Source organism: Ambystoma mexicanum, chromosome 5q, assembly GCF_040938575.1.
Source record: "Ambystoma mexicanum isolate Mex_15411 chromosome 5q, UKY_AmexF1_1, whole genome shotgun sequence".
NCBI classification, from domain to species: domain Eukaryota; kingdom Metazoa; phylum Chordata; class Amphibia; order Caudata; family Ambystomatidae; genus Ambystoma; species Ambystoma mexicanum.
In genome coordinates this window covers 347,508,427-347,534,108 of record NC_090933.1, presented here as the reverse complement: position 1 = coordinate 347,534,108, position 25,682 = coordinate 347,508,427, and the positions used below count along the sequence as shown (strand labels likewise).

Below are 25,682 nucleotides of genomic sequence, written 5' to 3'. Positions count from 1 at the left end.
AAATCCCATGCTCCACAGGGCTAGCTGAGCTCCATATAGTAAGTGAGAGAGGCCACAACTAACGAGGATGCCCTTGATAAGAAATGGTCCTAGCTACCTGGTATCCTAGCAGATAATGGAAAGCAACTACCGAAGTCCAGGCCTGGTTTCTAGTATTCGGGGGGGCGGGGGTGGGGGGGAAGTTGAGCATTCTATCAAGGAACTCTGTGGCCACTCAAGTTTGCTAAACAATACCAGAACGCGTGCATTGCTATGTTCACAGGAAATTCTTCTGCTACAAGAGACATGGTTACTTCAGTTAGCCAGCCTGGAGGATTTCTGGCCAGTGGCACAACCAGCAATTGGAGGAAAAAAAAGGGAAGACCTTGGGGGGGCGGGGGGGGGGTTGGAGGACTTTTGGTGGCAGTTAATTCTTAATGAGCTGAGCCCACTAGAACGTTTGACTGCTGGGGGTCTTGGTAATACACATTATCACTAAACTAGTCTAAAAAATGTTATTAATTAACGTGCATTATAAGGCTGTTTGCACTTTGAATTTGTGCCTACACTATCTGATGAAGTGTGTCTGGGTGGGTTTGTTTGGGAATTAATTTATTTTGACTGGTGATTTCAACTCGTTGTTTGAAAGATTATCCCCGAAGAGTGCTTAATGGGAGTGTTCATTCGCTGTATCAACGTAAACTGGATATGAGGGGATGTCAATGAATTGAATTTTTCTTGAATTGGTCTCTGTTACAATTTGGCAATATCGAGGGTTGGACCTTCTTGGGGAGGGGTTGCGGGGGGGGGGGGGGGGAGACGGGGAGACGACTTGGCACAGGAATAATCAAACTTCTAGTATAGATTACATCTATACATCAGAATGAATTTTTAACAGATGTCAAAAATTTGACGTTACTCCCATGTCGGTAATCACAACATTTTATCTGCGACCATGAGGAAAAAATGTATCCAAAGCCGAGGGCGATTTGGTCACCGTTAACTGAAATAAAGGGGAAATGTATTTGCCACCAGATAAAAATGTACTAGCTTTAATATGTTAAGTACAAGATCATGTAAGAGACTCCAAGGGAGTTACTGCTGGGTGTTCTCCCCAGAAGACTTTACTTGATTCTTCAGAGTGATTACGGAGGAAAGGGTTTTGTTTTGAGGGCCCTCTTGAAAGAGACCCCACAAGTATGACGGTGAGATCCAGGAGAACAAAAAAGATTGAGGTTCTTATTCTTGCAGGTTACATCAATTCAGATGTCGCAAGAATTAAAAAGTGAATACTAATGCTAGATTAGTCAGTGATATATAAAAATAGTGTGAAGGCATTAGGAGTAAAAATGCCTCAATTTGATGGCAAATGCAGGCTGAACACTGTCCGATATTAACATTTGGTAACTATCCTGTCATAAATCCATCCTAAGCAACTATCCAGGAAAACCCCAGCCTCGATTCCACCTGGAGGGAGCATTATTTTAAGTTCTACTCCTCACCGGGTGTAGATTGTGTTGGGTAACTGGAGTGCACTAGGTGGGAGTTTACTTTTATGTAGATGATATCAGTATGTTTAGTGTGAAATGTAAATCTATAGAGCACCGGGGCTGAATATATTATGTAATTGAATATTTAAGGATAATACTATAATATGGGTGAACCTTTTAAATCTCTTATTTCAGCAAATTATTAGTACCGTACAAACGCCCATTTCCTGGAAGGCCTCTAGAATCCTGCCTATTTACTAAGGGGCTCTCAATTCGAACAAATGAACTACAGACTGATTGTTCCAGTGGATGCAGACGCAAAAATATTCTCTTCTATTATTCTTGAAGATCAGAATTATTGGGCCAATCTGCACAATACATTTCAAACTGGGTTCAGGACTGAGTGGGCACAAGCCTAAATGGTTAATCAATTGACAATGTCCAGAGGCTTTCATGGAATAAGGTGTTGCGCTCTGTCTTTATGACTCGGCATAGATCTTTCGCTGGCATTTGACACTGTCAACAGGAATAGACTCTGGGGGGGAGACAAATGTGGGGACTGCCAAATCTGTTAAACATATTGATCCATCTTCACTCAAACACTAATCTGTAGGTGAGGTTGAATTTTAAAAGCAATGTCTCCAAACCCATTACCACTTGCAGAGTTTGAGACAGTGGTATATTCTTGCGCCGTGTCAATACAACCTTTACACGGTAGATATGGGTAATGAGCTTGCATATGTCGCCTTAATTTCTCCTAAGGTTAGCAGGGTTTTAGGTTCTATTGTATCTCATATGCGGATTATGTCATTCTTTTAGACAGCACACGTATTGAGCTACGAAGACTTTTGATAGCCTTTTATAATTACACCATTAATAATGACCTTGTAATAAATGGTGGCAAGTATAACATTTTTTAATTCTTGAACACAAGAGAAACATTTAGAGACAACCCCAGGGGGAGACAAAAGCGAAAATACAAGACAGACAATTGGGAAGGAAAGGGAATGGACATCGGTGATTGAGAATTGATTATACTTGGTCAGGATTGTTAAGGTAATGAACAAACGCTTTCCATCTTTTGTTAAATTTGTGTAAACAATCGAGAGAACATGCATGACACTTTTCATTCCGATGAGTGGAGCAGATGGAATTCCTCCAGCTATTGTAAGATAAATTACACCTATTCTTCCAGTTAGAAGTAATGTTATGAAAAGCAATACTCATGAACAAATTAAATGCAGGATATTCAATTTTTTGTATAATTGGGTTAACAATGGAACCAATCATAATATTAGAGAGCGACAAAGGTTCTGTGAAATGAAAGATCATTTGCAGATGTGACCCGATCTTTGTCCAAAAAGCATAAATGTATGTACAATTAAAAATTAAATGAGGAAAATCTGCTTTTGGTTCCTTACAAGACCAGCAATTGTTGGGTGAGTTAGCGACGACTTTGGCAATTCGCATGGGTGTAAGGGAAGCACGGTGGAAAATGAATAAATGGGTTTGGATAGGATTGGCAGCTACAGATCTAGAATGACATATTGTCCAAATTTGGGCCTTTTAATCTGAGGTAGGTTGAACGTTCCAGTCAATCTCCCGTTGCCTATTACTAGAATTTAATAGATTGGGTCGAGGTGGATCATTTAGGAACGCATGTAATTTGGCTGCACTAATGGAAAGATTGCTGGTTAAAAAAGTCAGAAGTGTGGTATGGGATTTGTGGGTCAATGAGGGCAGAGCTGTAGTTATTGATTTAAGGAGGGACGTGTGAAAGGGGAGATCGGATTCAGGGATGTTGTATTGTGAACAAATCTGTGCAAAGGGGATTTCCACAGAATTGTGGAGTAGTTGTTTGATACATTTGATGCATGATGAGTACCATCTATAAACGGTAGTGGGGTTAGATTTGGTGGAATTGTTTATTGAACCAGAGGAAAATGTCCCCTATGCTGGTTTCAAAGAAAGAATTGGTAGGGAGTTTATTACAAATGGATTTGAAAAAGTGCAGTAAATTAATGATGGGCTAAGAGGATGCAATTAAGAATTGGGAGAGGGGGTACATTATACTAGCTTCTATACTGACCCATAAAGGAGTGGTTTTCATAATAATTTTAAAAAAAAGTTAATTGGTTTAGGGCGAAGGCTTTATGGTACAACTGAAAGTTATGAAATTTTACTCCACCTAAAAGTTTAGGAAGTATTAGTCTTTTAATGGCAATACGCAGTGTTTTATGTTTCCATAAGAGTTTTTGTAAAAATGTGTGAATTGCTATGGGGTTCATCGATAAAGAGTAGAAGATAATGGGGCTGCTAATTTTTATGGTATCAAGATGCCCCCCACCGAGATAAGAATAGAGGTGACCAGCCCGAGATAATTTTTGATACTTTTTCGACTGTGAGGTTGGTGTTGAAGGAGATAGTGGTGTGAATATCTTCAGCAATATGAAGCCCTGAATATTCCATATGTGAGGGTTGCCAATGACATACCAGATAATGGGTTATTGGTTGGATTACATGCGTTGGTGAGAGGCATAACCTCAGATTTATCAATTTAATTTGTAACCAGAGACAATAGAGAAAGGTATTCATGTTCGATATTAAATGTTGGATGGAAGAGCAGGATTTGAAAGCTAAAGTAGAATGTCATCTGCATAAGCAGATAATTTTATTTCTATTGTATTGTTGAAGATGCCTTTTGATGTTGGTGTTTGTTCTGATGCTTTTTAGAAGGGGTTCTAGTGCAAGGTTAAACAACAAGGGAGAGAGGGGGCAGCCTTGATGAGTGTCTCCTTTTTATTTGGAAAGAAGAGGAGAGAGAATTGTTAAGAATTAGAGTGGTAGGAGATGAGTGTAAGACTCTGACCAAATTGATAAAGGAAGGAGAGAGGCAGTGCCATTTTAAGGAATAGTACATAACGGTCCAAGATAAATGACCAAAGGCTTTCTCTGCGTCAAGGGGCAGGAGGTCATCAATTTGGGGAGTGAGAAAGCGTTATAAAATAAGAGCGTTGTATTAGATGAAGCGTGGCTATCTTTGATAAAACCAGGTTGGTCAGCGTGTATAAGCTTAAGAAGATATTGTTCTAAAAGTTTTGCCAGAATTTTGGCGAATATCTCCGAGTCAGAGTTGATAAGAAAGATGGGTCTGTAGTTTTTAATTAAAGGGGGATCTTGATGTAGTTTGGGGGGGGAAAAACGAGAAGCCCCTCACCAAAGGAACCGGGGCTTTGACCAATTTCAACAAAGTATGAATATAATTGTGAACGTTTTGGTGCAATGGAATCAATAAATGCTTTATAGAAATCTACAGTAAAACCGTAGGGACCTGGGGCTTGATTGGGTTTGAGATCTAATATGGCTCGTTTAATTTCAGTTACGGATATAATGGGACAGGTATATATAGGTGTTAAAGGGGGGAAAAGGGTCAACTGGATCTAAGGATTTTTTTTTTCTTCAAAGAAAGAATGGATTTCTGAAATCTTAAGGGGCATCAGAGGAATGTAGGTTGGAGTAAAAGTCAAAGGCGCCATTGATATCTTCTTGATTGGTTTATCTATTGCCATCGGGAGATGATATGGGTAATGAGCAATTCTTTTTTTAGATATGCTAACATTTTCCCAGCTTTGTTGTATCCACTGTATAGTTTAGAATGAAGTATAGAATTAGCAGCTTGATCAGTGTTTAGTTTGTTAAATTCGATACGTTTATTCATGAGAGCTTTTGCAATATTGGGATCAGGGTTAGCATAGTACGACCTTTCAAGATCTTTAATTGAGATTAATAGTGAGTGGATTCTGATTGTCATTTTTTTTTTTTTAATGGCAGAGAACTGAATTATAAATCCACAGAGGGTGGCTTTGAAAACATCCCAGTTACAATGCATGGATGTGTGTCGATAAGATTGTCGAAGGATTTGTCTTTAAGGAGAAATGAGTTAAATCTAAGTATAGGTATCCATTCTAGGGTAGTTGAGACGGGTTCATGATCAGAAATGGTTATGGGACCCATCTCAGAATTAATAGTGGGGGTTAGTGAACAGGTAACAAATATATCTATATATCTAGTCTAGAGAAGGATTGGTGGGCAGGGGAGTAGAAAGTATAATCTTTTGTATCTGGGTAACAGTGCCAAGAGTCAAATTGAGGTTTTGTAGTAAGCTGAGGAAACAGGATTTGGAATTGACAAAATTTGAGGTAGATTTGCCGTCCCGGGTAAAGTCAAAAACCTGGTTCACATCTCCACATAAAATAAGTCAATCTGAACAAGCTTTAGATTAAAGTTAGACCAGAAAAAGGGGGTTTGGGGCGTTGGAACCATAGACATTGATTATAGTTATTGTCAAGTTGTTAATTATTGCTTATATAATCCACCAGCCTTCAGGGTATTTTTCTTCATTGACCAATGTGAAGTTTAGATGCTTGTTGATCAATACAGAGACACCGCTTTTTTATCTAAAGCATTGCAGAAGATAGTATGGCTGACCCAAGAGGCTTTGATTTTTAGGTTTTCGCTATCAGAGCTCAGATGAGTCTCTTGGAGACGAGCGATATCTGCTTTTAGTTTTGGCGAGTTTGGGTAATTAATTTGTTGCGTTTGATAGGATGATTCAACGCTTTGATTCCAAGTAACAAACTAAATAGATATTTGTAATAACAAAGTTGATGATGACTAAAACAAAGAGCGCAGTGAAAGTTAATACATTAATGTAATACATGTGATTTTAAGAGATTTAATAAACCATTGGAGCAATAATGACTATACATTCTATTACTGGTGCACATGGGGAAGACAGATGGGTGGGATCATGATAAGAAAGGAAAAAATGCAAAAGAATAAGCAAGATGAATATTAGTGTTGATATAAACATAAGTAATGGTAAAAGAGATCACGCAAGGTTAGTTTGAATGGAAGTAAGATGGTATCATGGGGATACCAGAGTACAGAGACGGAATGAGCACAAGCGAAGAGCAGCAAAGAACAAGGGATGAGAATATTATGAGCATGAACAGATGGTGTAATAAATGGAGCAATTACACAATAATCTAGTTTGACATACGGTCCATTGTAGATCTGACAAAGTAATCGCGAAGTGTAATAAAAGTATGAAGTCGATCAAGTTTGTAAAGTAGGATGAGTTGCTTTAATTGGAGATCTCTATTTATCTCTGAGTGAAAGTAGACAGTCAAACGGAATTGAAGAAACAGATCTGCTACATTTGGAAGTGAATTTGCTGTGTTTATGCTTAGGTGTGCTGAAAGTAGGTGTTTGAAGTTCTAAGCCCGGCTTGGAAGAGAGTTTGCATTCATCAGCATAGCTTGAAGGGATTGAAGTAAATTAAAGAGTTAATTTGGTTCTGTGGATTATTTGGTGGGCCCATCCGGAATGGTAATCCTCAGCTTTGCAGGATCCAGTAGTCCATATCAGATGTCAAGGGACTTCGAGAGGTCTCATATCAAGGAATCTTTCCTTCTTGGCTTGAGTGATCTGGGAGAAGTCTGGGGAGATTATGTTGCCTGAAAAAGAATGAGGGGAGTTCTTTCTGGCAGCTAGTCTAGTGTGCTCGTTGATGTCTTACAAAGCAAGCAATGAAGGGTCTTGGCGTAGTGTTAGAGAAGCAAGGCCTTATCCGGTGAGCAATTTGCAGTTCCAATGAGGGTGAAAAGGTGGTACCTAAGGCAGAGGGGATCCATTTGGTAAGGAAATTGATGGGCTCATCTCCTTGCATTTTTTTCAGGGATCACATAAAAGCGTAGGTTGTCTCTACGATTTCTGTCTTCTAATTCTGTGGCTTCACCTTTCAGTTGTACAAGTTTTAGTTGTATGCTCTCAATGCCTTCCACCCTATCCTCCACAATTGCAGCTCTTTCTTCTTCTTCATCTAGTCTGCCAGAGAATATTTTAATGTCATTTTTTAAGCCTTTAAGTTCTTCTTGTGTGCTTGAGGAGCAGGAGTCGAGAGGTGAAATGGAGGAACAAATGTTGCTGAGTTCCTGTAAAAAGAATTCCAAGTAGGAATTAAATGGTGAATTATCTGATATGGGCGCAGTTTTGGTATTATCTGTCATGTTTGGAAGTAAAAGATAGCATTTGTGTGCTAGAAGTTGAAGGAAATCGGAAATGAAATTCGAATAAAATTTGAGATGTAATATACAATTCAGCCACCGGGTGTCAGTAGTGAGTAGGCATCGCTGCACAGTTGCAGCTGGTGGTAAAGAGATTGACAGGCCGCATGATGTGAGGAAAGCTCCTGCGTGTGAGGAAGAAAGCAAGCTCCCACGGAGGACACAAGCGGTTAGCCAGATTAAACAAGCCGCAGCAATGGCAGGAACCAGTGCTTGTCTCGGTGTGGCAGCTCAAGGGAAATGAAGGGACTGCACTGGCAAAAAATACGCCGCATTCAATGAAGGACCCACCTCAGAGGCAAAGCGCAACTGTCACCATCATGGAGGACACACCGAAGTCGAGCCTCACGGCGGACAAAGCAGCAGATATCAGGGAAAGACCGAGTTGGAGGACATTCGTGGAGGCGCGGGCACAATAGTCTTACATCAAAGTCCCTGGCATCACAGTAAGAATGTGCTTTGCAGTTTGAACCACGAAAATGCTTTCAAAACTATACCCTGCTGTTGATGACACTAAAAGATAGTGTTTAGGAGTTAACACAGTCAATGTTAAATGTTCATGCTGTAAATCTAATCTCACTGCTCTCGGAGCTCCGCGTCTATGATGCCATCTCCTTTGCCGCTTGGTCACGCCCTCCTCCCCCCCCCCCCCCCCCCCCACCACAGGGTAATTTTCTAACTCTGTATTTGCTTTTAGAAGAGGCTCCATTTGCTGGAGTGATTGATTTGTTCCCACAAACGATGTACTTTGTCAATCGTGGTTGGAATCATTAACTTTGTGACTGCGGTTGGCAGTCTTCGTAGTGTTATTTCTGATTATTATTCAACGTTTTTATATTGTATGTATTTTTATGGCATGGGTTTCAATCAATATTTGTAGGAAATTATATTGATTTTGATGTATGATTTGCAAGGTTTATTTAAACCATGAACACAGTAACTAATAGAATCTTGTAAAGCCCTTGGAGGCAGGTAGCCCGGTCCTTTAAGTGATTAACCATCCTCTTGGCAATAAGTGAACTGTCCCTCCACATTGTAGTCCTATATCATATGGAAAGATGTAGGCATTGAGGAATCACACTTAAAACAAAACTTGTTTCGAGTATAATTCATTTTGTGAAGCCAAACAGCTATTCTTTCTTTCCAGCATATTCTGTTGGGTTAACTTGAACATTGCATTTCATGACATGTTTACACAGGAGTAAAGATGTTGATTTGCAAGCTACTAGCCAGGAATTAATTCACCCTCCTTCTGTTATCTGCATATACACTCCACACCATTACCTGCTAAGAGTCGATTTTGAGTCATTTTATAGTAACCCTTGCTGCACACATTTGCTTCCATCCTGACACTTTACCATAGACTTGGCTCAATTTTTATTTACAATGGGATAGCCTAGGTTATGTAGTATTTCAACCCATCCCAAAACTAAGAGTGAACTTCTTGAACCTGATGGGGTAAGACTTGGAACATTATATGCAAGTATGATCAAGGATTAAGTGAAGACTGGCAGAAGCAACTCTTAAACCACTGTTCTATTTATCATATTCTTAGCCTGGGCACTGTTTAGTAAAGCCGGTGAGACTGTCCTGTTAGTTTGAGACCATCCCTTCAGGTCCTTCATCCTCTTGTATAAGATGTCGACTTGAAAACTGTCTTGGGTGTTCTGTTGATCCCATTGGGCGACCTGGCATCATTTGGCTGTTTTCCCAGAAACCTATCTAAAGTAACTTTTAAAATGGAGCTTAATTTGCAGTATGACCAATTTTCACAGAATTTGGGATTTCATACAGTTGATTAAATGAAGTGTTTCAAATTGTACTACCGTGCAATGCATTGTAGAATATGATGGATAATGTTTTGTTACATGAAACAGCCCTTAATATTCTAATGCACGCTGGCTCAATTGTCTAACATGTACATGACTGATGTCTTGGCGAATACTACCAGAGATGGTTCAAGGGTCTTGTATTAATTGATTCAGCAGAACGCTATGGCCATCCCTCTCCCTCATGTGGAAATGCATTTTTTTTTATTTTTATTCTAACCCAGGGCTCCCTAGCCCCAGGTTATGATCTGTGGAATATTGAACTATTCTCCCCCCCCCCCCCTACTGTATCATTTCTAGGCTAGCTTACTGGGATAACCTAAAGGCTCAGTATACAAAAAGGGGGAATCCCAATGGCACTACTGGGGTAGTAGCTCTACCTTTTATCGGGGAAATGAAACTCAGACCGCGGAGGTAGTTAGCCAATATCAACAGCATACAGTAAAACACTCATTAAATCAATACTGTCATTTATACACATTCAGTAATTTATTAATAATGGTTTAAGAAAAACACATTTAATTAGATTAAAAAAACGAGAGCACTATCGCTTATAGTAATAAAGACTAAAACACTCTAAAAAAACAGACACTGTAGTCGTGACATATAAACCTAAATAGTTGGGTAACGTGTGTCTACAACGTTAGATTAATTTTTTGAGTACTGTAGAGGAGTTGGCAGTCTTACACCAGTCTAAACTCATATTCTTTGAGTGTTATTTGTCAATCTAGTAATTTCTTGTCTAGAAGGAGGGAACTCGACATGTTTCAGTTCTCATACAGTTATTAGGGAACTTGCTTCAGGAGGTATGTCACTATTTTCTAATGTTACAGTAAAAACAAGGACTGTTGTAAAAGCATTGGTCTATCAGTCCTTGTTGGCAGTGTTAAACATCAAACTTTCGTGTTCAAACTGTAGCTGTTGGTATTAAACATAAAAACAAAGAATGTAAGCTATAATTGCTTTTTTTAAAACAATTTTTATTATTTTTATTTCAACACCAAAACAAACCAAACTTACAGTGCATATAATGTTTGAATACACAACATATTTTCCATATCCACTGTTTCACCCATTCCCTCCCACCCCTCCGAGCCTACTCCTCCTCATGTTCTGTTTCTCCGTCTTGCGGCAGGGATTCCATTTCAGTGTTTCCTGTTTGATCCCGGTCACTTGTTTCATCATACGTGGGCCCAAATATTTCAGCTATTAGTTGCTTCCAAGCTATCAAGGTTCCGGCCTCCTCATCTCCCCCAACATTGCTTGCTTCCTGCCATTCCACAGTCTCTGCCTCTGCCAATTTCTGTAAGTCTTTCCACCATACTTCTATTCTTGGTCTATGGCATGCCTTCCACCCCATAGCAATTCTTCTTTTTGCTAAAGTAAGCTATAATTGCTTAAGTACTTCATATAATATTTTATATCATGCTGGACTAAGGAAGTCCAGTAGTTGAGAGTGAATTTGAAGGAGTCTGATCCTGAGTAAAGCAGGAGTTAGTCCTCTGGGTCTGCTATTGACTCTAAATGGAGTCGTATGCAACCTGCAAATTAAATTTGCATAATTTATATAAACTGCTGTTAATGTGACTGGGCTGCATTTTTGCATATAACAATGGCAAGATGTATTTAGTATAGCCATGGCTTACCAAATGTGAGTGAGCCATGGAGAAGTCGAAGGCTCTTCAATTTGGTAGTCCTCTTTTAGATTTGCGTGAAAGGGATCTATCCTTTTATTATGATTGCATGGTTACCACTGTCGATCCGCTCTAAGGGAAAAACGGAAGGTAAAATGAATAGGAGACGTTTATAATTATCTAACATTCAGTCGGGTATGTTCGAAAAGCATCGTTGGAAGCTTATCTCTGCATTACAAGACTTACCTTATCAGTTGTCAATAAGGCTACGTCTTGGAGGTAGTTAATTAAGCTGTGGGATAACCTAAAGGCTGCCATCTGTTAATCTGGACTCCCTCAGAGACTTACTAAGTTAGACCTACACTAACAAGTAGCTACCAGAGGATCTGGGGATGTGTTTTTCAGACACTCTGCCTGAGTCAGTCAGTCTTCCTCTCATGCCCTGATGTTGCTCTCCCCGTCTGTCCTATTCTCCTCTCTACTACTCGTAAATCCACCCACCTTCTCTCCTACAGCTTGCGTCTTTCCTTTTCCCACTATTGTCTCACTCCTGGTGCTGAGCCAGGCTTTGAGGTCGCTGCTTCCTCCTCCATACGGCTAATCATACTCTCAACCACTTTAAATTCACTCCCTAGATGCCCCCTAATAATCTCACTCACTTGCACATACACTTAAGTGCACTTAAAACACAGTACCACTTGCACTTTTCAACCAATACCTCGCCTTTTCTATAATTTGCCTCCATACTCTTGTCTGTCCGTCCTTCTACTGGTCTGCCACCTCCTCCTCTACCCTGAACCGAACAACCCTCAACTTCTTGTGTCCTTCAGTCTTTCATAACCGTCTCCCATTGTCTGATTAGTTGTCTGACCTCTGATCGAGTCTTCCCCACCCAGGAGGTGTAGCTTACTGAAAACCTTACACATAGCAGGTTAAGCCCTGTACCTTTATCAGAGCAGAACAGACATAGCAGTAGCAACCTGTGTTGCACAGTGTCCAAGTAATTTTTTTGGGGAGACTTGGCATGGCTTCTGACAAGTTAAGTACAGTGTTTGTAGCTCTTGTTTAAGGCCCTAGTGGTCTAGGGTGTCTGCAGCAATGTCACTGCTTTGCGCACTGGGGAGTGGTGCATGGTGTGTCAGGAAGCCACATAAGCTCTCCCCTGTGCCTTATGTCTCTTGGCTTACAGGTTTGGGGATTGCAGCATTGAAAAGCAGATGAGTGAGGCACTGATGGGCTGTGCTCTCTGCTGGCCTCGCCATACGGCTGCAGTCTTGACTCTGGATCTAGAATAAAGTGGGGGAATTTAACCAGCATTTGTATTGCGGCATGGAGTGATGCAAGTGGGTGCTGCCCAGGTATTCAGAGGCACCTTGGTAGGGGATAGGAATTGGGGCCCTCTCGACAGCCACAGTATCCCTCGGGGGTAGGGCTGGCTTAGGCTTCCACCCTGGTAGGCCTGCCACCCCGGATGAGAGGGGTTCATATCCCCTTGTGAAAGAGTCTGGTTACAGACGTTGTCACCCAAGATTGGTTCGGTCAGCCCATCTGGTGTTTGATGCATAACGAGCCCACTGGGAATGCTAAAACCTGGGTTACTGTGAGAACTTGGTTATTGGACTATATGCAGTTTGTGCTTTACAATGGAGAATCAGAATCTCGATTTCACAGTAGCGTATAGTCTTCGAAGACACGGGGTTTTGTAATCTGTAGTTGATGAATTCCATGCTCATGGCAGTCTCATTTGGTTGTGTTGAGAGATCTTGGCTGATAATTGGATGAGCCCTATATTACTGAGGTGAAAAAGCTTGTGGGTACTATAGGATCATGTGTTGCAACCAGTTTTTTATGGTGTAATGCTCGAATGTAATGTGCTCATCCTAATCTTGACTCAGTTGGCGTGTGTGTGTGTGTTCATTCTCTGTCCTTGTGATAACATATGAAATGCACTTTGGCTGTGTCACTCAACCTGACTCAGCCCTCACACCCCACCTCACCCACACACGTGTGTTTGCACCCAATTTTTTTTTCACGTTTAAGGACAGGTTTAATGACTGACTAGCAGAAATTATGGCAATCTACTAATCTGGTTTACGACTGGTGATTCCAACCACATTTTAATATAATTAATATCTCATTGGATTACTCTGCTACAATGGAAAATTAGCAGGAAATGGTACTTTAATATATTAAATGTTAAGGCTCACCTGCAGAATTACGAACGGGAACTGAAAAGGTCCAGCATTAGCCCCTGAATAATTGTCCAATTTAAGGTACAGGTATTGAGCAGTTTTATTTAAATGGGATACTGTTCAGGTAACAAGGGTATGGTCTCCAATAGGTTAATATAGGAAAGAATCACTAGGCAAGTGCAGGCAGTGTGGTAAAAATGTATACTGTAGGAATGCTACAAATAGCACAAACAAGTACATTTATTCTGTGTAAAGTTGTGAAGGGTTTGGACCAAACTCATACAAGGCCTAGGGAAATACTAAAAATAAGGAAATTCCTAATGACAGAATGGTGGATGGGACCATACAATTTGGGAAAGTCTTGAGGTATCCAGCACCTCAAGCGTTTTTCCGAAATCGCAAGGTTTGTGTACTAGTTCTTGCCTGCCCAAGGACACCTTATTTTAAAAATCAATGTGTGATGAGGTGGCCAACAGAAAGATCCGAAACCTATTTGTGTTAAATCGGTAGCCACCTTGATTAGCCCTAATCTAACACGTAAAATGTTTGAAAGGTTGGGCTACAAGAGTTCATAAATCCTATTCTTTGTCTAGCCCGAGGTAGAACGCTGCATAAAGAAAGGTTATCATAGGAAGTCTCTTACAATAGTTATTCAATCTTGTCCCTTCTTTGCTTGTTCACAATGTAACTCATTGTCTTCCAGTTTTTACTGGGCGTTCCTCCAGTGATTTTCACTAAATTCTTTGGTTTCCTCCCAGCGTCCCTTTCCTCACAATACCAGACAGATGTTTCTAGTTCTCTTGACCTCATGCAACGGACCTCTTGACTTCTTCTAGCGATGTGAAATATCAGCAGTGAGGAATGTTGCCTTTGTCACCATTTGGCCTCTTAGACTTCTGGTTTCTCTGCATTCACTGTGCAGGGCTTTCTTAGACCCCTACTAATGTCGGGTCTCTTTTAGACCTCTTATCTAGCATCCACTGTTTAGGTCCCTCATGGACCTCTGGCAGTCAGTGCAACCTTGCATCAGGGTCTAGGTAGCAAGTAGGAGGGTCAGCAAAATGACCACCTAATACTAATTGGAAACCTCCATCGCTGAAGGAATATCACGGTCTGCTGCTGCCTCTGCCAGGCCAAACTAGCCTCTTTTTATAATGATAGTGCTTCATTGGGGGGTGTGTGTGTGTGTGTGTGTGTGTTTGTAATACCCCTAATGATTGGCTGGGGCTGCTACATTGCTTTCTGGTATTGGTAGCCAGATCTTTCCTTAGGTTCCCTTTAATTGAATGTTGCACCTTCTCTGTATTCGATAACTGCAATACTAGCCCCAGCTAGCGGTTCTGGGACCTCATAGGGGTGCGTGGAATTGATGCCAGCTTGGATTGCCTCTCGCAGATGCTTTGTTGTGCAGAGTCGCACCTGCTTTCTGTGGACTGCAGCAGTGTCTGTGCCGTTTGCAGGCATGTTGCTTTCTGCTTCTCTGTGCAAGTTCAGGAAATTCTACTGGTTACATCCTGCGGAGACTGGGGATCCACCAACAAACACAATAAATCTTGGCTTTTTCCTGCTATGTTCCCCAAAATGTTTGCCTGGTCTGAAAAGGTTTGAATTTGCGATCCCCTGGTTACATGAAACTGTGTTTTGTATGACAGTGTTTTGGAAGAGTTGGGAGGCTATGGGATTGAACTCCATCTAGCCTTTAGAAGGCACCTCTGGTAGTAACCGGATAAATCAACTGTGACAGCTACTGCTCTACTACATGGATGAGTAGTGAATAAAACTCCTAAACTAGCAATGAACCCAGTTATAAAGGTGAAATGGGCACACCCCAATAACATACACCTCCTTCCCCTCATCGAGTATTTCAGGCCGAGGGCAGGTTATTCTCTTAGGTAGGGATGTGAGCCGTTAGATAGAAGCAGATAGAAGCAGATAGAAGCAAGACAAAGAATAGTTCAATGTCCAACCAATGTTTTATACAAATGTGGGTACTTTCATTAAACTAATAATGCAAACTATTCAAACACTATAACCCTCCCCTATAAAAGGAAAAACAGCATGCAGACTGTGGAATTAAGTGAAGATGCCGGGGGGGGGGAGGCAGGTGCACAGGCAATGGTTTCAGAAGCAATTGACGAATCCTTTAAAAAGGTAGATTGAGGGCTTGCCAGTCACTGGAGTCGTACAAAGATGATCAGAGGGACATGGCCACGTCAAATACCTTTTTAAAATACGTGTTTCGGGCACAACAGTGTGAAGCCAGGTTGCTATGTGCTTTCAGTGGATTGAATTGGTATTGTCATTATGGATCAGTGATTCGCACTGCATTGTGGGCTTTGAGACATTATTCAAGTTGACTCACAAAGACCCAAAGATACGGTGGACTCCTGTAGCCGTGATCGACTCTAATTTGGAAGAGGATTCCAGGTGGCAATGAGTAGTCGGTTCAATAGGGTTCCATGATGTAATTTGGTTCCTGAGTGGTGATCAGGGCGGAGGCAGGTGATTGGGTTGAGACAGTGGCGTGCACAAACGGCGATTGCCAAAGGCAGCTCTGTGTTCTTATAGTGACTCAATACATCTTTAAGCGGTCAAGCAGGTCAAACTGATCAAAGCTGGAAAACCAGATCCAGAGCAGGTGCTTGACTTGTGGGTGCTTCGGGGGTGTGGGGAGGGAAGACTCCAGTCCACGGTCTTTAAAGACACCAAGTCCTGTCTTCTGCACTTCACAGCCAAGGTGGTCTTGGAGCACATGCAGGGTTCCATCAGCACAAATGAACAGGCTCCGAGTGGCAGTGGTCTTAGCTGCAATAGGTCTTGTCCAGCCAGTAGTAACCCCAAATATTCCCTTGGGATGTTTAGGGAGAAGAGCTTGTCCCTTCCTTGGAGATCTTGTTCTTCAGCTCTATGGCAGTGAACTTTGAAGCAGACTGGACTGCTAACAAAGTTCCTTCAAGGGTCCAAAGATGAATTAATTGGAGAGCAGGGCACCTTCCCACTCCCCCTGGCCCTCATTCTTTTATAGGCAAATGAGCAAAGCAGATGGGTTCCATTCTATCATTTTAGTAACATATGCAATCCGGGCTTGCCTGTTGTGATGTCTTACCCAGAGTGCTTTGCCTGCAGGAAATAAAGGGGGGGCGGTCAAACGTTTGAGAGCCCTAAGAAAATCCTAGATGTTGGGTCTCATCTCTAACTGGAACACTCCTGGGCTGAGCAACTGTACTGTTACCTCGGTCTACATCAAAAGGTATTTGTTAATACACTGATGTAACTTTCCTTGGCCTGTTGGAGCCTGTCTTTCTGAAGCTCTAGCCCCTCTCCCTGTCCCCTGGGGGTAGCTTTGGTAGTCATAGTTGGTGACCACTTTTTCCCAAGGAAGACTAAGGCTTTTGCCGGGCCCTAGCCAGAATGCCTCCTTTTTGGTGAAACTCGGGCCCCATGCAGTATACAACGGTGGTTCTTAACCAGGACGGTCACAAGTAATACCAGCTGATACTAAATCTACACCAGTAGGTTTTGTCCCATTATGACACAAGTCTGGGACCGGTTCCTTTTTGTTGGAGTGGGAGATTGACTACACGGATCTCTCCGAACCTGCGGAATGAGGCCTTCCGGGGCAAGAGCCAGTGGGAGTGTGGGGCTCTGGGTGGGGGAGTCCCTGAAACCCCCTCATGTGCCTTGGAGGAAAAGGTTGGCACCACCTTCTGTCACACAAAGCATCACAGTATACATATTCTAGCCAGGGGATCTCTGTTATGTATTGAATGATCAGAACAGAAATCCTGGGGGCGACGCAGGAGAAAAACAAGGATTGTCAGGGACTCGTGCACAATACGACCCACATATTACCGCAGGTGAAAAGTGAACAACTCTGCCCACAGTAAAACGAAACGCCAGACCTGCAGCACGCAAGCAAAATGGAAGAAACTGCAGCCAGACAAGGGGGCTGGGCTAAGAGGGTTCTTTAAAGATTTGCACCTGTGTAACCTGGCAAAAGAATAGCCACAGAATGGCCCATAGTTGGGTGAACAAATGGAAGGGCGGGGGAGAAGGACTGTATAAAAGACTGAAGGATACACTCATTGTGGTTTCTATAAGGGATGTCGGAAGACATGGAGGAGTGCTGAGTGACCAGGTTGAGGAAGGGTGGTGGATCAGAGTATGGGGGAGTTGGTGCAGAGTGCATGTGAGGTGTTTGAGAGTGTGCTAATGTTAGCAAGTTTGGCCCTGTCAATGGCTGGGTGTGATGTAGGTTGGGTGAGGAGGTAGGTGCTGAGTAGTGGGGCAAGTAGTGTTAACATCAGAGAGGGATGAGAAAGACTGGGAAGGATGAGTGGGTAGAAAAAAGTGAGGCACCGGGTGAGGGATTGGGGAGAAAAGGAGCAACTGAGTGTGAGAACAGACCAGGGTGACTGGTATTGGCAAAACAAGAGACATTGCCATTTGGGAACTTGGGGGGGGTGGGGGTGGGGGTTGGGGTTGGAAGGTTAGGAAAGCCCCAGGAGAACCCTGAAGGGAGTTGGACAGATCGGGTGTTAAGATGATTGGTGTGAATGATTTCTAGTGGCCGATCCTGTGGATTAGGGATTCTTTGGTTAGGCTAGTGGAAGCCCATGGGAGATTGTTAGAGGGAAGCCCATTAGTGTACCTGACCTGCAACCGGACCAGAACAAAACCCATATTTGCTGTGCATTGTGAAATCAAGATCCTTGACCATCCTTTGGAGTCTGGCCCGCCATCCGTGACACCAATATAATGTTGTAGTCCCAGAGATCACCATGTCATAAAAAGACATGAACTGAATTTAGATTCGGCATCTGCCACCATATCCTGGGCCCACAATGATATAATTTTAATTTAGACTTGGGATTGCCCATGGTTAACATGCTGGACCTTTTGGATTGGTTTTAAAGGTTGCTGGCAGGAACGCACATGTCACTTTGTGACTGACATGTTACCAAACCACAAGGCAGCTGATGCAGTGCCAACAGTCAAACTCGGTAAAGTCACATGTGTGCATTATGCTTTTGTAGCATGGAGCATTATGAAGGGGTAGGGGGATGGCCAGATTAGCAGACCTCACTTTCAGACACTGAGCTACCCACATAATTTTAATAATAAACATCAAATGCGCTCAGGCTTTTACACCCTCACTGATGGTATTCTGACACGCCAAACCAGTCCCTTGTGGCTCTCCTGCCTCAAACACTGGGTGTGGCGTTCTGAAAACCTCAAGTACTGCTGAACATTTTCAGAAGAAAGGGAAGGCAGCCACTGATTAGGGGAGTTGGAGGGACCATAAATAATACTGCTACATTGGTGTTCCACAAAGCCATGGGTAGCTTCTTATTAAAGACTTTGTGTTGTCCTATGAGACTTGTGCGGTCCAAGGGGGTGAGCAAAAAGGAAATACAAGCACACCTTCAAACCTCCATTAGGGACTCACTGAAGGCTGCTTTGAAGAATGCAAAGTGTTATGGATGCAGAGGGGACTTTCAGGGTTGGGTTTGCGTCTGGCTGGCAGCTATTCGGATTAGCCTGAATCCTCCAGTTCATGGAAGGTGAGTGTTGAGAAGGGGTGGGGGGGGGAAGAGTATAAAAGATGTGGACATGCAAGACCGGGTGAAAGTAGTTTGGGTCAGGTAGAGGTAGACTGAAAGACTAGGCAGATGACTTATGGTACAGGGGGTGCTGAGGATAGTGGGGTGGAGCAGGAAATTGTTACAGATGAGATGTTGGTAGTGAGTCACAGTAATACCAGATAGTGAAGCATTGAATGAGTGAGCGCCTGCAAGAGTGAGTGTACCATGTTAGGGAGAGATTGATGGGTGTTGGGAAAGTCTGGGTGAGTCGACGAGGGAAGGACTGAAGAGGAGAGGGGAGTTTTTAAAAGACCTGTTCAGGGACTGGAGCGGAAGGGAGCAAAGAGTGGAGGGAGGAGGGTGACGGTGAAAAGAGCTGGGTGTCTGTTGGCCAAGTCAAACATTTTGCCTTCGAAATCTGGGAAAGGAACCCAAGAGGTCCAGAGTGATTTGGGTAGGTATGGCAATGGCCATTAGGCCCTCAATGCAGCTAGATTGTAGGTGTTAGCAAGTGATAGTCTGAAGTCAACTTGTGGTTTTAGGAAAGCATGGACTAGGGTGGAAGGAGCTGCCGGGAGGTCTTGAGAGGGACGCCCTTTAGTGTCCACTGGTGAAAATAACTTAAATATCAAGCCATCTGAGTTTTGTTCAATAAAGACCATTGACCCATATTCAGGGTCTGGCAGTTTTGAGGCCTCTTGGTCTGAAAGCATTCCTTCCCAAGTCAGTTAATTTCCATACAGATGACTCCCAATGTTTTACATAAACTGGGCAGCACAAAATCAAAACCACTCGCACCGCAGTGTAGATTTGGCAGTGGACCATTTAACATGGCTTTTGGTGGCATGCGTTAACCCTACCAGGAGCAGAACATACTGAAGCAAATTCCCCAAGTCGGCTGGCGCCAGCCAGCCACGAGAGGGAACTGAACTGAGTTGACGCTAAACCTGTTCTGCACTTGGAATTCCGGCAGGTGGATTAGTTGCCCATGTAGCAGAGCAAAAGATTTTAATAAGTATTCAGGTAGGGCCAATATACAAGATTGTCCAGGAAACACTCTGAAGATATAATGGGGTTGGATCGAAGCACTTGGGTTCCTGTACTGCCTTTTAATTCACCACGCGCTTCTGATGTTCCAGGAGACGGTGGAATGTTCCCTCATCTTCATAGCTTTGTGGTGCCCAGGGAGGCTCTTGTTCTTGGACCCTGTGAATCTGTCTTGTAAATTGCTGGTTCTCCTTACGAATTTGCCCAGTTTGTTGTATTTGGAGGAGGGCCATATCCTACACCCCTCGCCTGGGTTGCTGATCTTGGTGGTTTGGTATCTAAATTTAGACTCTTGTGTTTACTGGGCCTGTTGATGAGAATATACAGATTGTGCAGGAGGCAACAAAGTCATCGACCTAGGCACAATATAAGACCAAATTGCTTAGGTTCTGCTTGGAAAGGCTTAAGAATTATCCCTAGGCTAGGTTCTGTCATTTTTTTTCTTTTTTTATCAAGCTCAGCTTCCTGCAACATTCAAATTGAGGCATGCAGGATGTACCTTTCGGTGCTAGGTGCTTACTTGAATTCTGTAGACCAATTCTTATGTTTTCAATCCTTTAGTGACAAATAACTTTGAGGGTATTTGTTGGCTACATCTGCAGATGAGGCTTCCCACAACAAATTGTATTTGCCCGTTTTACTTATAGCATTATGTAGCAAAAACCTTTGAGCCAATGACAATCTTTTGTGTTTTGGAAGGTGTATTTTATTATTGCTGTTACTTCAGCCAGCAAAATTCAGGCCTTGTCAGCAGAGGAACCATTCAGTCTTTCACCAGGAAAAGGTGGTACTCCGCACCCTTCTATCATTTTTAGCCAAAGTAATATAGGAATGCCATATGACAAGGACATCTCCTACCAGTGTTCACTAATTCGTTGTCTGTGGCGGAAAGGGTCCTTGATGTTTTGGACGTCTTGAGGGCCTTAAAATTCTACCTAGACAGGACAAATGTTTTCAGGAAGTCTTCCAGGCTTCGTTACCTTCAGGAATCTCGATCAGGGCTCGCAAGCGTGCAAGACCACTACTTCGAGATGAATTGTCTTGTGCATCTTGGCCAACTAGACAGTTTTGAACTAGCGCAGCCTAAGGGGCTATACACTCCTTTTGAGGGACCAAGCGGCTTTGATCGCCTTTCCAAGCCTTGTCCCATAGGACTCGGCTGCAAAAAAAACAGCAACATGAGCTTCCCCTTCTGTTTTTTGGTTACACTATTGTCTTCATATGAGCTGGAGTACCGACTGTTAGTTCAGGAAAGCGGTCCTGAAGTAACTTGCTCTAAGCTGGAAAATGGACCAACAACCATGTTAGCATGCGCTTGGAAGTCTCCCAAACATATGGCGGAAAGGGTACTTAACAGGAAGGAAAATGTACTAGCCATAGTGACTGCTGTACTCGTAGTCCAAAGTCTGTCATACACCTGTCCACCATCCCTTCTAAAGGAATCTTGACTATCAGTTAGGAACCGACCTTTGCAGATGGAAAAGGACAGGAAGGCAAGCTCTGGGTGTTGGGTACAATTTCACTTACTGCTGTTTTACCTCTTTTTGTGGCCCCCACCGCACCCCCAACGTTTTGCTTTTGTATTAGGTTCCTGTCCTGACTTTCTGCCAGTGAAGCACAGCCTTCAGCTGCGCTCCACTGGGCATTTGCTCATCCTTCTGAGGATACTGACTTCTCCTTCTGACAGCAAGTACTGGGAAACATAGTCTTTTGACTTTGACACTTTTGGCAACTGTGTTTCAGTACGCAAAATACATTACTGTACCGTGGCACTGGGGTCCTTGCTTTTATGGGCCCTAGACATCCCTTAATGACTTTTTGGTAATTGGACAATGTGCCTAGAAGTAAATGGTGGCAGCAGAAGCTTTTTGTGTATTTTCATTAACTTTTACCAAGCCATACCGCTCTTACTGTGTTTGGCTCATGACTGGTTAGTGTTCGTCATGATGGTGCCACAAGGTCTTTTGTCTTCTCCTTTGGCCATTTTGTCCTTTTGGCCTTCCCTTTGCTATGTGACCCAGGGAGTCCTTATTTGGGGATGCATTCACCCGCAAATGCTGGTGCTTTTTGCGGGCTAATGTCTGTCACATGCGTGGGTACCCAGAAAGTGGGCTGGGACTGTCTGGTCCCAATCCACACTACTGGTGCCCGGATGTCTGGTGTGCACTAAAACATGAGCTGCATTGGTCCCTAATTGGACCACTGCTAGCGTGCATGAGTGGGTCAGATCTCCGTAGTCGTCCTGTCAATGCATGCGGAAAAGGCATTTGACCATGTGGAGTAGACTTTCTGAGAAAGGTCAAGGCTAACTACCATGGTCCAGTAACACGCCTGTCTGTAAACAGTTCAATGCCGCGCCACATCCGTCTGGGAAGGGGGACAAAACAGGGATGTCCACTCTCCCCTCTCCTCTACATAATATACATGGAGCCCCTACTCCAGGAAATAAGGGAAGCAGACGAGATACAGGGAATACCCTTTGGGGGCACCCAACATAAAGTCGCGGCCTTCGCCGACGACATGCTCTTAGCATTGACTAAACCTAGGAGCTCGATACACGCATGCATGGAACTGCTGGTGAAGTTTGGGGAGGTATCCGGCTTGCGTATAAATTTCAGCAAATCGGAATTGATGAATCTTACGTGGGGAAAGAGGAATTAGTGGGGTTGAAGGAAGCAACACCCTTTACACAAAGTCCAAGGGGCAGGGGATCAAATATCTGGGGGTGAAGGTTACCCCAAATCTGGTGGGATGGTACGCAGCCAATTATCCGCTCATAGTAGTATAAAGGCCATAACGAAGGACCTCCAAAAGTGGAGGAGCCTTAAGATCTCATGGGTGGGGAGAATAGCGACGGTAAAAATGGTAATCCCCCGCCTCCTATATCCATTTCAAGCAATTCCGGTGACTGTACCGGCAGCTTTATTCAGGGACCTCAGGAAAATGGTAAATGAGTTTGTCTGGGAGGGAAAGAGGGCAAGAATCAGCAGATAGATTTAGATGGCCCCAAGGAGGGAGGGAGGAGGGATGGCACTCCCTAATCTCCAACAATATGTGGCAACACCACTGTGGGTGCTAAGGGGGTGGTTCTCCGAGTCGGGGGGACAAGCAATAGGTCTCGCTTGGATAGGGCAGTGACAAAGCACGACTTGAGGGAGGTATTAATGCTGCCGAAACAACATAGGCCGCAACATTTGTATAGGAGCACCTTTACCAAACTAGTAGCGGATGTTTGGGACAAACTGGTTGGGAGAAGCACAATCGCGACGTTCCCTTCCCCCTTCACCCCCATCTTTAACAATGGAGACTTCACCCCAGGGAAGGAAAGGGGGACATTCAGGCAATGGCGGGAAGGGGGTTGCAGGGTAATTCGGGATATGTTCCAGGGCCAGACCATAAGCTCATTCGTAGACTGTAAGCAAGCGTTTCGTGTGGAGGAAGGGCAGAGAGTTGGATATGCACTGTTAAAGCATTGACTACTGAGCCCCGCAATCAGGGAGGCGGCCACCAGGCAGGTTACCCCATTCGAGAAGTTCCTTCTGACACGCAATGGGTTAAAGGGCTTGATATCAGACCTATAAAGAATCTTAGACAATGCTACCCCCACAGCTGCATTGAGGTATAGGAGTCAATGGGAACGGGTGCCGGGGGCAGCATATCGGGAGGGACGAGTGGGAAAAAGTGTGGCGGAAGTATATGGGTGGCATTACACTCCCGCCCGCCTACAACGCATATACTCTGAGAATTCAGGGGAATGCTGGAGTGGATGCGGACAGGAGGGCATGGCTGCCCACATATGGTGGGAATGTCAGAGAATAGCCCCATTCTGCTGGGAGGTGCGACTGGCCCAAACTTAAGCCTTCGGGCAAGGGGACAACAGGCCCCGGAGCAAATACTGCTGGGGCTGGGGCTGGAAAGGGAAAAGGGATAGGGAAGAAAGCCTAGGGGCCGGGAGAAGGCAAGGGTGGTCCTCACTCTGGCTGCAATGACTCTTCTAGCTTGGAACTGGAAAGGACAAACTATACCCAAGGTTCAGGACTGGCTGCAAAACGTTTGGGAACTGGTTGCCCTAGAGTGGCCATTGTACGCAATGAACAATGTGCAGCTCTTTGCTAAAGAATGGGGAAACGCTGGCATTCCTGAAAGATGACTATAGGGCGCAATGGTGTCCAACACCTAAAACTACTGGATCTCCACTGAGCATTTGGTACTTGTGGGTCCTCAACGGAAGACAGACATACAGGTCCTTTCAGGGGGTGGGGTGTGCTTTGGGGAGATGGGGGGGGGGGTGCACGTTAGGGTGGGGGGCACAGGGGTAGAGGGGGGAAATGTTTTAAGATTTTGTAAATCCAATAAAGAGTATTTTAAAAGTCTCTGCAAAAAAAGCTATTTTTCAGGGAATTGGTTGCATGGTGACATTTTTGCAGGGACATAATCACATGGAACCAGCCCGCCTTAATGCCTTTCATTTAAAAAGTAGAACGTGTAAATGTTCAGGAGCCCAACAATGTGGCGAGTTCTTGCCTGTGTGGCAAGGAGGGACTGCTGTACTTTGTTCTGTTTTGCATCTTTTACGATGATGCCTGATCCGGGGGGTTGCTTTTGCAGGTTTTTTAAAGGCAGCGTTTTGTGTATAGATTAGATGCCTTACTATTGTAAAGTTTATTTAATCATTTTTAATGTTTGTGGAAAAATATTTGACCAATTAAGATTATATGGATTTTCTCAGTTTATTTCCTGTATTTGGCAGCTTATTCTATGATGTAATAGTTTGATAGATCATGTCTGCTTCCCCACAGGGTTAAACTGTTGTGAGGTTCTTTCGCCCTGAGGAAGGCAACTTTCAACTATGTAAAGAAACTATGGCCAGACAGGCGGCATTTCAGCCGAAACGTTGTTGTGATGATGTCAACCTTGATTTTTCTTGAAATATTTTTTTGACACCTACACGTAGGCAGACCTGTCATTAGGAATATTGGAGTTAGAGTTTGAGAGGATACGGTTGTTCTGTGTAGAGAAGGAAGAACTTTTTACCTTAAGAACCGTCTATATATCTTCTCTCCACTAGTACTCCATTCCTTTTTTATTTCTTCTTTGTGACTTTACAACAAAGAAGAACCTATTTTAAAAAATATTTTTTTCTGTTTCTCATAAAAAGAATAATTGATTGTTTTCTGTTCTTTAAACAAAATTGTGAATTACAACTGTGAGTGTTTTAACAATTTCTGTTATACTTCTTTGTTATTACAACCTTTATGCTCATCAGGATTTTCCTTGTCTAAATAATAAATATTTCAAATAACTTTCTAGAAATTTGCCCTTTTTGTTTTCAGAGAATTTCATAAAAATGCATGATACCAGAGTTTGGTACTTTTTTGAACAATTTAATCATGTTGATTTTGATACATAGCAGTAAGGGATCTACGGTGTTATTTTGGTCTTTTGTCCCCTCCTTTTCTGCACATGGGGCAAATCCCCCCCCTCTTTCTTTGTTTGCACATAATCACATGGAACCAGCCCGCCTTAATGCCTTTCATTTAAAAAGTAGAACGTGTAAATGTTCAGGAGCCCAACAATGTGGCGAGTTCTTGCATGTGTGGCAAGGAGGGACTGCTGTACTTTGTTCTGTTTTGCATCTTTTACGATGATGCCTGATCCGGGGGGTTGCTTTCGCAGGTTTTTTAAAGGCAGCGTTTTGTGTATAGATTAGATGCCTTACTATTGTAATGTTTAATCATTTTTAATGTTTGTGGAAAAATATTTGACCAATTAAGATTATATGGATTTTCTCAGTTTAT

At 43.1% G+C, this 25,682-nt stretch overlaps 1 protein-coding gene across 5 annotated transcripts in view; it reads left to right on the top strand.

Annotated features, from left to right (window-relative positions):
* The window catches only part of CEP192 (centrosomal protein 192), a 2,773,731-nt gene that overhangs the window by 125,370 nt on the left and 2,622,679 nt on the right, over positions 1–25,682 (top strand). The window lies entirely within an intron of this gene.